The 14421-nt window shown below is 43.6% G+C and overlaps 1 protein-coding gene across 1 annotated transcript in view; it reads right to left on the bottom strand.

Moving 5' to 3' along the window:
* Nucleotides 1–14421, bottom strand: part of ZFAND3 (zinc finger AN1-type containing 3) — a 451339-nt gene that overhangs the window by 337543 nt on the left and 99375 nt on the right. The gene's annotated exons all lie outside the window — the stretch shown is intronic.

The following is a 14421-nucleotide window of genomic DNA, read 5'->3' as shown; positions in this document are numbered from 1 at the left end:
GATTGTACCATTTTCTAAACTAAGTTCATTCTGTAATTTCCACAACACTGCACTCTCACCCCTCAAAGATCGCTCACTAGGCCACCCATTGCTTATGTATTTTTTTATCAATTGCATTTCGTTGTCTTTCATCATTTCTCCTTCCCATACTTAAGTTAATACAGTTTGTTCTGTTTCACTATTCATTTCAGAACCAGAAACTACATCAGCATACGTATATGCAATCTCACATTTCACGTCCTCATGTGCGTCTTGTATAGGTAATCTAGACAATCCACCTGCAAGAAAGTTGTCCCTACCTGGTATATATTCTATTTCAAAGAAATACATTTGCATTTTGGAAGCAAGTCTTGCCAATCTTGGAGACAAATTCCGCCCACCGCCAGGTTGTAAAATATTTACTAAGGGTTTATGGTCTGTGCGCAATTTAAATTTCCTTCGCCACACATACATTCAAAATCTTTCTACAGCCCATGAAGCTGCTAACAGTTCTTTCTCAATCACTGAGTAATTTCTCTCAGATTGTGATAAAGTGCGCGAGGCATAAGCTACAATCCACTACTCACCATTATTTTTCTGCGATAAAACAGCCCCAATGCCATAATTACTTGCATCAACCACAGTAATACAATTAGCATTTGTTACATGGTTTCAAACACGGGGAGTTCACAATTTCTTGTTTGATGCCATCACAACATTCTCATTGTTCTTGCTCCCTTACAAATTGAACATTTTTCTTTAACATTTTTCTCAAATTCTCCACTTTGGTTGCATAATTTTCTATGAACCGTGAATAAAATTCAGTGAGACCCAAAAATGACATCAATTGTTCCTTGCATTCTGGTGTAGGAGAGTCTACTATAGCTTTTACATGACTCACTTTGGGACGAATACCTTCAGAGGAAATAACATGTCCTAAATATTCCACTTGAGGCTGGCCAAATCTGCAATTATCTTTCCTCAAGGGTTAAGCCATTTTTGCCAAGCAATGTTAATACATGCTTGAGAACTTTGTCTGTTCCAGCTTATCCTTACCATACATCAATATGTTGTCTGGCATTACTCACGTCACAGAAATTCGTACTCATCTCTCTTTGGAAGACTGGAGATGCACTGGCAAGACCAAAGGGCATTCTTTTATACTGGAACGCACCTTCCGTCATTACAAATGCCGTGTAATACTATGAACATTCATCCAGTTCAATCTGGTGGTATGCACTAGATAAATCAATGGTGGAAAAGACTGAGGCTTGGCACACACAAGAAACTAGTTCCTGCAAATTTGGTAATGGAAAGGGATCAACCCAGATCACTTCATTCAAGGATCTTAAGTCAACGCACAATCTGAGATCTCCATTTCTCTTAAGAGATAAAACTACAGAAGATATCCAATCAGAGCTCTCATTCGGCTCAATTATATTTTTGTCGCACAAATCTTTCAACAATTCTTTTAACTTAGGTCTATAATTTACCAGACCATTGGATAGTCTATGCCTCACGGGGCTTGCGTTTTCTTGTAATATAATTTTGTGTTTAAATCCTTCCAATTTACCTAAAGATTTTGAAAACACTGTAGGAAACCACTTGTCTAATTTGTCGTACTGCAGCTCTCCCAGTAAATCATACTCCAACACTGCATACACGGGATAAGATTTTGTAGGATCAATTTGAATCCCTTATTCCTTTATGTGTGGCCATCCTAGTATTGTTTGGCCCCTTTCAGCTACGTATAGTTTATCTTTGCACTGGTTTTGCCCAAACTCAATGTGTACATTGACATAACCAACAATGGGAATTTTGTGGCCTGTATAACTTACGGGATTTACATCAGAAGGTATTAACTTCTTGCCAGGCCACAAGGTCCTAAATTTACTCAAACAGATGATCGTAAACCACGCACATGAATCAACCATAGTGGTAACCACCATGCCATCTATGCGCAAGTCGCAAGTGGGTAATCTAGAAGACCAATCCTGAGAAATTCCATCATCCTCAGGTAAAACACTCAAGACCACTTCATGCCCTCCCACACAATCATGATCTTCTTGCCTAGAAATATAACTGACCCCCTTCATACTCTTATACACTTTACTAAAGTGCCCTATTTTCTTACACAAATTGCAACACTTATTAAGTGCTGGACACTTCTTAGAGTTTGCCAAGTGGTCAGCAGCACCACATCTATAACAATACTTTGTAGTACTTTTCTTCCATTCAATTCTCTTCTCAACACTGAGTCTTTAGTTATAGCGCTAACATCAACCACACCATGCTCAACATCATTCATATTCTTCCTCACTGCTTGTATACATTTTTCAGATACTTCCATTGTACGCGCTACCTCAATTACATGGTTCAAGGATGAGTCACTACCACACGACCATAATTTTTCTCTTGAATTTTGCGAGATTTTGTTTTCATTAAAATCTGATCCTGCAAAACTTGGTCGTAGGACATTTGTTCAAAGTTGCAAGTAACAGCTAAACCTCTAAGAGGAGCTACAAATTGGTCGACTGATTCTTCATCCTGATGTGATCTGGAATAAAATTTGTAGCGTTCCAATACTACATTTATCTTTCTACCATAACGTTCCTGAGGTGGCTTCTTAGCAAGTTCATAGACATCAACGTTTCCAGCGTTCTCAATTGGTGGCAGGTTCTTAAATTGGTTCCTTGGTGGATGGATATTCGACATACTAACGTTATATATAGTACTAAATAGTACTTAAATCTACAGAATTCCAAAATGACAAAAAAAAAAAAAAATTATATATATATAAGATATTTCAATGTGAATCAAAACATTAACAGCAATTCATACTTAAAATATCAATTAAAAAAAATATTCTTTAAAGCTAGATCAAAGTTGCAAAATATCTATGGCAAGTGGAAACAGTGACGTATTATGATACAGAATCCATCTAAAAATGCACATGCCCAGATAATATCCAGTATGAGTTGGCACACAATTGCACTATAATAGTATTAAGCTGAAGAATTACTTCAAGATGGCTGCCGCTGCTTCCTTAGACACGTACCAGATGATAGGCACCAGTTCAATGGGCTAAATTTACTTCAAGATGGCCGCCATAGACGGCCGCCGGTTCACAAAACACGTTCTAGCTGTTACATACACGAAGGATCACAGTTGCCCAATGTGTCTGGATACTTAAAAATGAACATCGTATTTTCCCCCATTTCGAAAAGAAAATGAATCCCCGCAGTGTTTTCAACAGATCGTCGAGACGAGGATCCTCCACGATGATCTGTAGACGATCAAGTAGTGGAAACAGCGTTCTTCCTTCAACTGTACTTGGTGCCGCTTGACAGGAGAAAAAGTTCCCGCTCGTCGCCAATGTTAAGTTCCACAAAAAAGGTGTGGCAGAAGTACTGAGCTGATAGAGATTTTATTCCAGTAATGCGGAAAGAAGCGGCACTGACAGGGCAGAGCAACCACCTTCGCCAACTGTCCGATCGTCCTCGCGCATTACAATATTCTCTATTCTAATTCTATGCCCCATTCTAATTCCTCATATACAGACACATTACCACACAAAGTGTGGCATTAACCTGTTTAAGTGGCAAGTCCAGTTTGGAGACAGAATATGCACTGTTCCCTGGCCTTTGCTTGCGCAGACAAAGTGCACCTTTCTTTCTCAGACTCTACTTGTGCTTTCAAAATACAGTATTTTCGCAGGCTCTGCTTTTCTATAAAGGAACTGGGCCTGCAAAACGCCTGGGGCTTGACTGAGTAAAACAGAGTTTTACCGGATGCCAAACGCTGCAACTCGGTTACTGTCACTCACAACAGACAAGAACATGCTTACCAAAAGAAGACATGCCTGGGCCACATTATCATCATATAAAGTAATGAGAGCACAGGAATGTTTATCTGCATTTTTCATGCATTCAATGAAATATCAATTCATGCTTTTGCGCTTTGGGTCTATTGAAACCAAGGATATGGCCCCCTTCCTGGAAGCAGCAGATGAGGACTCAATCTTGTCGCCTCTGTGGGTACAAACAAGAGTCACTTGTTCATGTTTTTTGTGTATGCTCCACGTTGGCCGAACAAAGGAAAACATTCTTGAAATACATTTTTATGGCCCCAGGGATACGTTCATGTAGGCCAGCCATCATTAGCTGGCTGAGTGGCTCTTCAATTCCTCTTGCCTGTTGGGGGAACAAGTTTATGGTGCAGTCTTTTAAAAAATTGTCAAATATTGTTGAAAGGGCCAGCTCATGGGCAGTGCTTTGGCTGATCACTGGAAACCAGAGCTTTGTGGACGAGCGAACACGATAGCCTTTCAAATGAAAATGCAGAATCTCCTTGTTAATTGCTTACTCTCCAGAATTCTTAACTTGGCACAAAGCACTTTTAGATTCCTGCACCTTAACGGTATTTTATAGCTGGCGGTTGGGATATAGGTATTGTGCCCCATTCAATAGTGAGGAGTGCTAGGTTTTTATCCCCACATGGAACACAACAAATGCAATACATTTTATTATGTTTTTAGTGTCTTCAAGAAATGTGTTACAAATTAATATGGGAAACTGGATATCCTAACACAGTGGCTATACTAAGCCTTGCTATGCTGTGCACAATGCATTTAAGGCTCAGAGCAAGGTTCTACATACAGTGCCACCCAATAGAGGAAGAATCTTTCTATTTTTAAATTGGGTGTTTTAGAAATTTTTGAGGATGTAAAGGAAGGACTGATTGATTAATTAATGTTTCTGCTCTATATTTGTCTTAATATCTTTAATGTTGTTATGGTTTTAATTAACTAAACAAAAACTTTACCTACCTACCTTCAATTGTACACAGAGAACGCACTATTCCCCCCAGAGGAGATGTCCCTACAAAGAGGCTGGTTCCCCAAGGGTCCTAGACTCGCGATCGCTTGGTTCAGTTAAGTGTAGAGTTAGGTTTGCTGCATCTATAGATGTCTGAAGGCGGGTCGTTTCCCGGCCTCCTCTTCCTTAATGGCCCGATACAGCCATGTAAGCTTCTGTCACTGCAAGCCCCCCAAGAATATAAAACCTTACTAATGGTCTAATACCAGCCAGGTAAAGATCTACAGCCCGTAGTGTGCAAGCTCGAAAAAATAAAAAGCACTTTTTCGCCTTGGGTCTTGCAAAAAGCTGTCTGCCTAACATGGTTTCTACTATTTATTTACATTTCATTTCTCAACTATTAACAGAATTGTGAAATGTGCCATTATCTGCCATTATGTTCTTTTCTGTTAATGGTGCAATTCCTGGTATTAAACAGAAAATGAAGAAAGAAGGCCATCAGGGGTGGGTGTGTGTATCGGCTTCACTTCACAGGGATCACTCTACGCCATCGCTGTCCCCACCCAGAGCCCTCCATGCTCCAAACCTCCTCTTCCATTCCCTTCAGTCTCCCGCCACACGATTTCCAATGGTGTCCTCCTTGGGGGTGTAAAACTATCCCTTCATCTAGATGGTCCAGTTAGCTCCTGCATGGCCAGACTACTGAGCCCAGATGTCCCAGGGTGGACCAGTCCCTTTGAGGCCATCTTCTACAACCACAACGTACGCAGCAGGGACAGGCCAATCCCCTGGGTTTGCCTTTGGCTAATTTCAATGCAGTTGGGATTACACCACTACTGCTGCTGCTCTCTAGTAATGATCACATGCTCAATGAACCAGTCATGCAGAGCATGGAAGATTTCAGGGGTACCAGATTGAGAATCCCCGGATCTGTGGTATGGGGTCATGGATTCGTATGCATTTGTCCCAGATAAACTGATCCTCCAGAAGGACAGCAGAGAGGTTCCAAAATAAACATACCAAGTTCTAGCATCCTCTGCAGAAAGGACATCATTCCGGGTCGATGGCCTGCTCTCGCTGCACCTACAGTGCCTTCCTGCACACTGGAGGATGACTGTCACTGGCTAACTAGTTAGACCACATGTTTGGATCCAGAGATGGTTTCTCCAGGGCCGGTCTTTCTGCAAACTGAAGCAAGACATTCATGAGCAGACAGCTGGACAACCTGTCTAGAGATGGTTTCCTCACAGTCTATCTTCTTGCACACCTAAGGGACACAGCTCATGGTGTCTGCAAGAAAAAGGTAAGCAAGACATGCAGCAAATAGGCCAAAAGAGTAGTGACCAACTGGAATTCAAAGCCTAGATTGTGCCCCCCTCTATTACCATACTTACTCAGACACCAGGATGTTTACAGGTATACAAGACCTCTCGACTCACTACATCAGCTATCACTATTAAGAAGCTCCAGATACATTCTGGATGTTAAGCAGTAACCCAGCTAGGATGGCGTCTCAACTCGCATCCGTACAAGCCCGGTCTACGAAGTTGCAAAGTCCAACCTGGCGTCCACTCCTTGCAGTGATCAAGGCAAATTTTCTGCCCACTCTGGCATATGGCCTGGAACTTTTCACTGAGAAGTTTGACAACTTCACGAATAACACCCAGAGCAAAGTTTTTACCCTCCTTTTTTAATTGCCACACAGCTCTTCTCCCACGCAAATAAGAATGAAATTTGGTCTCCATGAGCAAGCACTAGTACTGTATGGGGCTCTCCTCAAATATGCTTTTCTGCTAAGACAGGATACGCCAAATTCATTAAAGGCGCTGATCTGGAAAGAAATTGGCCTCAACATGCCTGAGGTCACAAATACATGGTCAGAGAGAAACACATTGGCAGTAAAGCATCTGCAGGTGGAAGATCTTTATCAAAAACCCTTACTGCATAAACTCTTTAAGCAATTACTGAATAAACAAATTAAGCAGCTTTTGCGGCAGGATAAAGATAAGCTCAGCTTACGTTCCCATTCATGGATGACTATTAACACTTATAAGGCCACGTCTGCATTAAAAAAAAAATCTGAAAAAATAAAGGTGTTCCATGCCAGACTTGGCCTACTCTCTCTTCGTTGGATGCAGCTCCAAAATGGCTTCGACCCTTAAACAGCTAGAGATGTAGGCTCTGTGCATACACCCAGGAGGACTTCTTACATATTATTCTCTGTATATTGCCAGCCCTGTTATCCTGGCGCAAAATATATCTCAGAACCATCTTTAACGCCAACAGCATTAGGTTGTGCTGTCACGCAATTCTGGTTTGTCTCAAAGAGTTGACACTTCAACATGTGTCATGCTTTGCTAAATTTGTTTTAAAAGCTGAACACCTCCTTAAGCTTGTGACAAGCAACCAAGAAGGACGACCAAGCTCAACACTATCTATGCTCATCTCGTGTTTAAATTCAACCGCAGCTCAAGGACCTCTTTACATCTGCACAGCACTGTATCGTGCAACTGACTTATTATTTGCTGGGTAGACTCCTGAGCAGATATAACAAAACAACAACTTGTTTGATGCAGGACCTCAATTTTGGTAGGGAGTTGAGGTGGGCTACTTCCTCTCTGCCCTTGTGATGGTACACATTGAAGAACTTAAGCTGAGGCGCCATTGGCACTGGGGTTTTAGGGTGTTTTAGATTAGTTGAATAAATACAGTAACCCAGCGGGCCCAGCTAAAGCCAGTCTGGATAACCTAGGCAACAAGAACGTCACCAGGTTTGTCCATCACTTGGCCATCTTGCCTTGCAGGCAGGCAGATATTGCAAATATTTTGCAGTTACACTTCAGTAGCACTTCCGACACCAAACAAAGTTCAAAAGCACATTTGTGGATGGGTAGAAAGATACCCCGTAGGGGTGCTGTGGATCGAAGAGTGTTCATCTGTCACGTGGCCTATTTTTTCTTTTGGTAAACAGATTTTAAAGACAATCCGCTTCAAGCAGTACAGGCCATGTAAGTAACAAAATCCAGTCTACATTATGTGGCGATGGAATGAGAAGTCCGACCGTAGCATGCTGATTCCATTTTACTTCTTCACCCACTCATGCAAGATTCAGCTACATCTATCGCCAGTGAAGAATCTATAACCTTGATCTACCGATCGGTCACCCGATGTCAAAGACTTCACACATCCGTAGACTAAACCTGACAGCAGGTCGAGATCAACCACGGGATACTGAAGAGCTGAGACAGTTTCCCTTTAAGGGCAGAAAGTGGGGTCCCTTGCTGCTAACAAAGCCAGCGGCGGGACTACTCATCCGCTGTGGGAAATGAGCTTTAAATGTGAGCTGCTTCCCGCAGCATCACACCCTCATCTCTGGGTCTCAATAAACTTGCTGTACTCGCCGATGAAATGCAAACAGTGTTAGAATGTATTGGCTCTGCAAGTGCCACAAACGACATCCAGGGAGGACACAAAAAGCAGATTTGAGGAATTAACTAGCAGACCCGGAGAGCATCGCTTTCCTAACCAGATAACATGTTTGCATCCGGACCAATGAGAGTGGGAGACAAGTTATTAACTCGAAGGTCCGGGTCTGGAGACGCTCTTCAGCATCTCCGTGAAGGGGCTGGTGGGGGTCTCATCACGCACTGCCCCCTAGCCAGCCTCAACACGAGCAGAAGCACCGGTTCTCAGCAGCTGCAACGCCTTCCGAAACAGCTGTATCTGTACTGCTATGGAGAACATTCAGAGCCGCAGACAAGGGTTATTTTGTTGTCTGCCCACTTCACCTGGTTCAAATAGATCACATTGTCCGCTCCAAGTGGAAAACACTGAACAGCAACTTCGAAAGTCACTGACAACGAATGCGAGTTCGAAAAGCTAAGGTATGGCTTCACTTTTGCATTTTCAACTCAGTTCCAGGTATCATGGTGTACACAACTGGCGCAGTTCGATTTCAGACTCAAACTCCCCTTTAATGTGCCCTTTAAAAACACAAGTGGCCTCTGTTGGCCACACCTTAGGAAGGACTGAAAACCCACAAGCTGTAGATTCCGAACGTGCCCCGCGCAGAGAACGCTCCCGAATCCAGCCTGCTGCCTCACGGCGCATGGAAGAGGGCTTCCTTGCGCATCTAGTGGCAGGACTCCACGGAATGGTTCTGAACCCCAATACCGGGGCGTCCAAGCTGCTATCCAGCGCCAGAAGGGTTTGATCTATAGAACTGTGGCTGGCGACTGGAGCAGTTCAATGTCTTGAGATGACTGCAGATTTAGAAATATCAACAGATAACATGCCATTGTGTCCCATATGGAGTAGATATTTACTCAGCCCTCCTAGATCTCTACTTAAAACATCAAAACACCTGCCAAACTCTTATTTTAGTGGCCTTTCCTAATTTCCACCAGGCATCTGCCCCTTTCATGAAAATTGCATACCCAAGAGCCATTCGCCTCTTTCAGAAAACATGACATTTCTCGTGTGGCTAAACATTTGGTTACCAGTCTTGCCACCGCAGCAATGAAAGAACCCAATGAAGAAACCACACTCCACTTTTCTTAGTGGGAGCGACATGCTCCAATCCCAGCTTCCACGGCACGGTCATTGTGGCACCCTAAAGTTTCTCTTCTTCTACGCAACTCACCACTTCATTGCAGACCCTCATCCAACATCAAAGTTTAATTTCAACATTTATCATAATTGTACTCATTCTAAAAAAATCTTAAGCGGGCCCTGGCTCCTCTCAGTAGTGTATTTGTCTACCACCTCTTCAGGGGCGTAGCTTGGGGGGCGGCGATGTCAGGGGGCACAGTCCCCAATGAATGCAGTCTCCACCTGAAGGTCGGATCCAGGGACTCGGAGCTGGGATGGCAGCATCTCTGTTGGGTTTCCCTTGGCTCATCACAGCAGAAGCCCGCTTCTCTCTGAACCTTGAAAACGCTCATTCAGAGCTGCCCCTCTTCTCTGTGGCAAAGATAAACAAAGGCAATCATTCACCTGTGCTGGGGCCGGATGCCTCTCACTCGAGCATCCTTTCAAGGATTAAAACCGCGCCATGCCCCTAGCAGAAGGCGTTTTCACTACTTTTTGATCGGGTACTTGAAGTCTCATACACCATGTGAAAACACTGCCACGAAGGACAAGCAGAGGAGAGGTAGCTACCAATGGTCCTCTCTTCAAGCACTTCTTCTGTGTTTTGGAGGAGGAGAGGGATGAGGAGTGAATGAGTAAGGCCAAAGGTACACAACAATCCCCCTAGTACTTTTATGCTGGAAGTAGTAACTGTCACCAGGCTTAGATCCCTCTCATATGTGTTAAAACCTCGAGCCATCGAGCATACCAATCCCGACTTTCAGGAGCTTAGCTGCAAATGTGCAAATTTACATCCATTTTTTCTTTACAAAAAGCAGTTTGTCAAATACTGGTGACACCTTCCCTATTTTTGGAGAGCTGAGCGGTGAGGGGGGGGGGGAGCATGTAGAACGCAAATTACCCAATGGGGTTTGTGATGTTGCTATTCTCCATCACCTCATCATATTTTGTTTTTGGTCTCGATGTGCAGAACATGTTGCTCATGTGGACTGCACCTCAAGCTTGAGATACTCCAGCTGGAATAAAAATGTGCTCTGAAAAGCAGTCTACTTGCCCTTGGGGCAGTTCATACTGTATGTCAAACACCTAACAAGAATTGATTTTTTTTTTTTTTTTAAACATCCTCCAGGTTATACACACATGCATAAAATAATTCACAGACACATCTGGTTTGTGCAGCAGTTGTATTCGCCCACCAAGTTGTGTAAAGTATTTGTACACAGATCCCAGCAGAAGGCACATAACCCACTGAAACTTGTAAAGTGCAAGTGGCGTTTACTACTGGCTGTTAGCAAGCTCTATGTGCCCAACACAAAGGAAGGGACAGATATGAAGGGCTTTACAAATCTGAAATATAAAAAAAAAAAAAAAAAAAAAAAAAATCACCATTCTTTCTTACAACTCCTTTAACAACCACAACCTCGCAGTGTTCTTAAATGACTGCGGAGGCCCTCAGACTCGCACCCGAATCTCAGGGTGCGCCCCTGCACCTCATGCTATCTGTAGAGTTTCAATTCACCCCCTATGAAGAGCTTCCACTGCAATCCAGTGAACGGAATCATTACACAGGTTCTTTGCCATCATGCATCCGCTCCAAAGCACAGCTGTTCACTACCTTATTATAATGCAACGCTCGTTTCATATTTTAGTCAGGTTGGCACCTCTATATGTTGCTTAAAAAGTAGTGCCAAAGAACATAGGCCAGGTTGAATGTGCCAACGCAAGTCCTGCACAAATGCACTTTGCATCCTATCAAACATTAAAGCCAGAATTACTGGCTTTGCCTCAACCGTAGTGTAGTTTTATAAGACGTGCACCACCTGTTTCATGAAGTTACAAGCATTCATCCAATGCACGCCCCACTGTAGGAAGGATGGAGCCACTCTGGCTCGAAGTGGCATTTATTGCACTTACAGAGTGTGCTCCCAATGTTAGCACATAAGAAAACCAAGGTGCAGATAGTTACAGTAATTTATCTCGGATTACATGAAGTGATGGAGCCACGGATACCAGCTAGCCTGAAAGTAGTTATCTTATGATACTGCACAACATCTCCTCATACCCAGGCCTGTTGGACTAACAACAGATTAAGGGATACAGGCCAATACCTCTGAAAAGCTGGTACAGTTCAGCCACAATCACCTAGTCCTTCCTGCCAAGTGCTTCTGTCTCCCTATCCCAAGGATTGTTTGCCTCAGTCTTACTTCGGTTTTCATACTGCCAACATACATCAGTCCATTTCCATAACTGAATTACGGACATGGGCTAGGAGAAAGGACAGCTCGCTGATGTTTAGAAGTGTGTGTGACCTGCTTGTCAAAGATACAAGTCCCAGTAAAACAATCGCCGCCTTTCGTCTGTCAAAGTGGGGCTAATGAGACACATTCAGTTTGGAGAAACAACTTCTCCAAAGTGCAGTAAAGGCACTGTGCCTGGTTTGTACAATCATGCAAACAAGTAGGATCCCTTGCTGTACAGGAAGTGGGGCAAGGCAGCTCCAGCAGCTCAGCCTGTGGTTTGACAAGAGCAACATCTGAACAATACAGAGGCCCAATGATAATTCAAGGGACCAGGTCATTTACGTCCTGGCTTCTTGCCCAACCACACATCCTATACTACAAATTGCTGGAGGAGAGGCCCCCAGACAGAGCACATTAATGGTCAAATAAGTTGTGTGGAGGCAGTCCACAGAGTTCCTGTACCTCTGTGCCTCACTGCCACTCAAGTGAGCAGCACCACAAAAATGGAATTTATCCTCGGTGGTATCCCCTTAAAGTTTGCAGTAAACTTTTGAACTTGACTGACAGTTGGCTTAGATGAGACCCCAGGGCTGGATGTAATCTGATCCATGCAGCACAGCCAGCACCCAACTTTCACTTCCAGTGAAGTCTTACCCATCCTTTCAGGGTTTCGACCCCTGAATATAGCAGGCTAGTTAGTAAGTAGAGGAGTAAAGATGGTATGTGTCCTGCCAGATCCCCCACTGAAGGGTCTGTATGTGTGGAAGACTGCCTCGCAGACAGCTCAGGCTGATGGCCACAAAGAGCAGGCATGCCTCAGACGGTTGTTCCCAAGCAAAACAGCCTGAACATATAGGATCAGATAACGTGAAAGGCTTGGGGCTACATAGCTTAAAACTACAATCTTTAGAAACCCACATCAAGCCGGATTCAGACAAGAACACAGTACTGAACTGGCAGTGGTCTCAGTTCTTGATGACCTACAAAAGCATAAATAATGGATGTCAGAGAAGTTCTGGAGTTTTGACCCGTCAAGATCCCTTGGCCACATTTGACACTATTAACCAAAACGTTTACAGAACAGATTGTATGATGCTGCAATTAGAGATAGAGGGAATAGACACAACTGAGAACCCCCCTACACATATATTCCAAAAGTTACACGATGTATGTACGAGGTATTACAACAAATGTAATCCCCGCTAGATAGCAGGAACATTGCATACGTATCATTTGTATCTGTATTTGGATATTTAAAAAAAATAAAGTGATCAGTACTATTTTAATTAGCTTAATGAGGAAAGAAGGAAGACAGTCATCTTTTTATCCAAAACATCGACATTACTGGACTTCTAATTATTACACGAACTTGAGCAATTGTACAAGCCCTGCTGCAGATCCACAGATGAACACATGCACAGTTTCCTCGCTGTGGATGGCTGGATCAGACCCAAGCACACACTGCCTGTAAAGAGCACGGAACCATGATCCAAAGGGATCCGGATCTGCTGCTAGAAGTGCAGCAATGTGCATTTCAGCTAAGGGGACACAGATTCAGGGAGTTCTAACACACTTCACAACTCATTTCGTGCCCAACATTCAAAAAACTCCTCCTAGGTGTCAAATCTCTTGGGCTCCAGATCGACGCATAGACACACTTAATGTAACGAGTGCAGTGTTCAAGATTAACAGTTTAATTACATTCCGTAGTCTGTCCAATTTCACATAGGAACTAATCGGTCTCTGAGAAGTAGAACATTCCCACATCCTCGAAGATGACCTTGGGTGAAGCTCCTGTGACGGAACTTCAGTAAGCTCAGTCTTCGCTGCCCTCCTCATTATAACTTATGAAACCCGCTCCTTCAGATATCATTCTTACGCGTGGGGGTAGCACATGCACAGGTCTACTCAAACAACTGCAAGCTTCTTGTACTTTCCCTGCACAGCCTTCGAGAATCACAAGGCTCCAGGCGCCTCAGTGACCACCCCTCTTGGATGCTGAGAGAGAGAGAACGAGAGAGAGAGAACGAGAGAGAGAGAACGAGAGAGAGAGAACTAGAGTGTGTGAGAGAGTGTGTGTGTGTGAGAGAGAGTGTGTGTGTGAGAGAGAGTGTGTGTGTGTGAGAGAGAGTGTGTGTGAGTGTGTGTGTGTGAGAGAGAGTGTGTGTGTGAGAGAGAGTGTGTGTGTGTGAGAGTGTGTGTGTGAGAGAGAGTGTGTGTGTGTGTGTGTGTGTGTGTGAGAGTGTGTGTGAGAGTGTGTGTGTGTGTGTGAGAGTGTGTGTGTGTGAGAGAGAGTGTGTGTGTGTGTGAGAGAGAGTGTGTGTGTGTGTGTGAGTGTGTGTGAGTGAGTGTGTGATATCGCTGTAAGAGCTTCAAGTAGTGCACTATTTTAATAGTGCGCAGTTACAGTTCCACCCAACTAATCCCCCCCTTACACACCTCTACCTTCACTCTTTGTGTTGATTATAAAAGTAGCATGAAGGCGTCCTCCACTGTCCATCACAGCCTAATCTTTAATGCATGATATCCCAAGCACTTAGGCTGTCAACTTCAGGTTACAAGATCTCCAAATTTGCTCCGATAGTGAACAGAGTAAAACTAGATTTTATAAAGTGCATCACATACAAACTCCTGATCCACACCTACAAGGCACTACACAACACAGGACCGGCATACCTCATCCACCGTCTCGCCTTCAACATACCCAGACAACTCAGTTCGTCCATGCTCCCCCTCGCAGTCGTTGCCAAGATCCAAAAAAAAAAAAAAAACAGCAGGAGGAAGATCCTTCTCCT

The sequence above is a fragment of the Pleurodeles waltl genome, chromosome 5 (assembly GCF_031143425.1).
Source record: "Pleurodeles waltl isolate 20211129_DDA chromosome 5, aPleWal1.hap1.20221129, whole genome shotgun sequence".
In the NCBI taxonomy this organism is placed as follows: domain Eukaryota; kingdom Metazoa; phylum Chordata; class Amphibia; order Caudata; family Salamandridae; genus Pleurodeles; species Pleurodeles waltl.
This window is presented reverse-complemented; position numbering and strand designations above follow the sequence as displayed.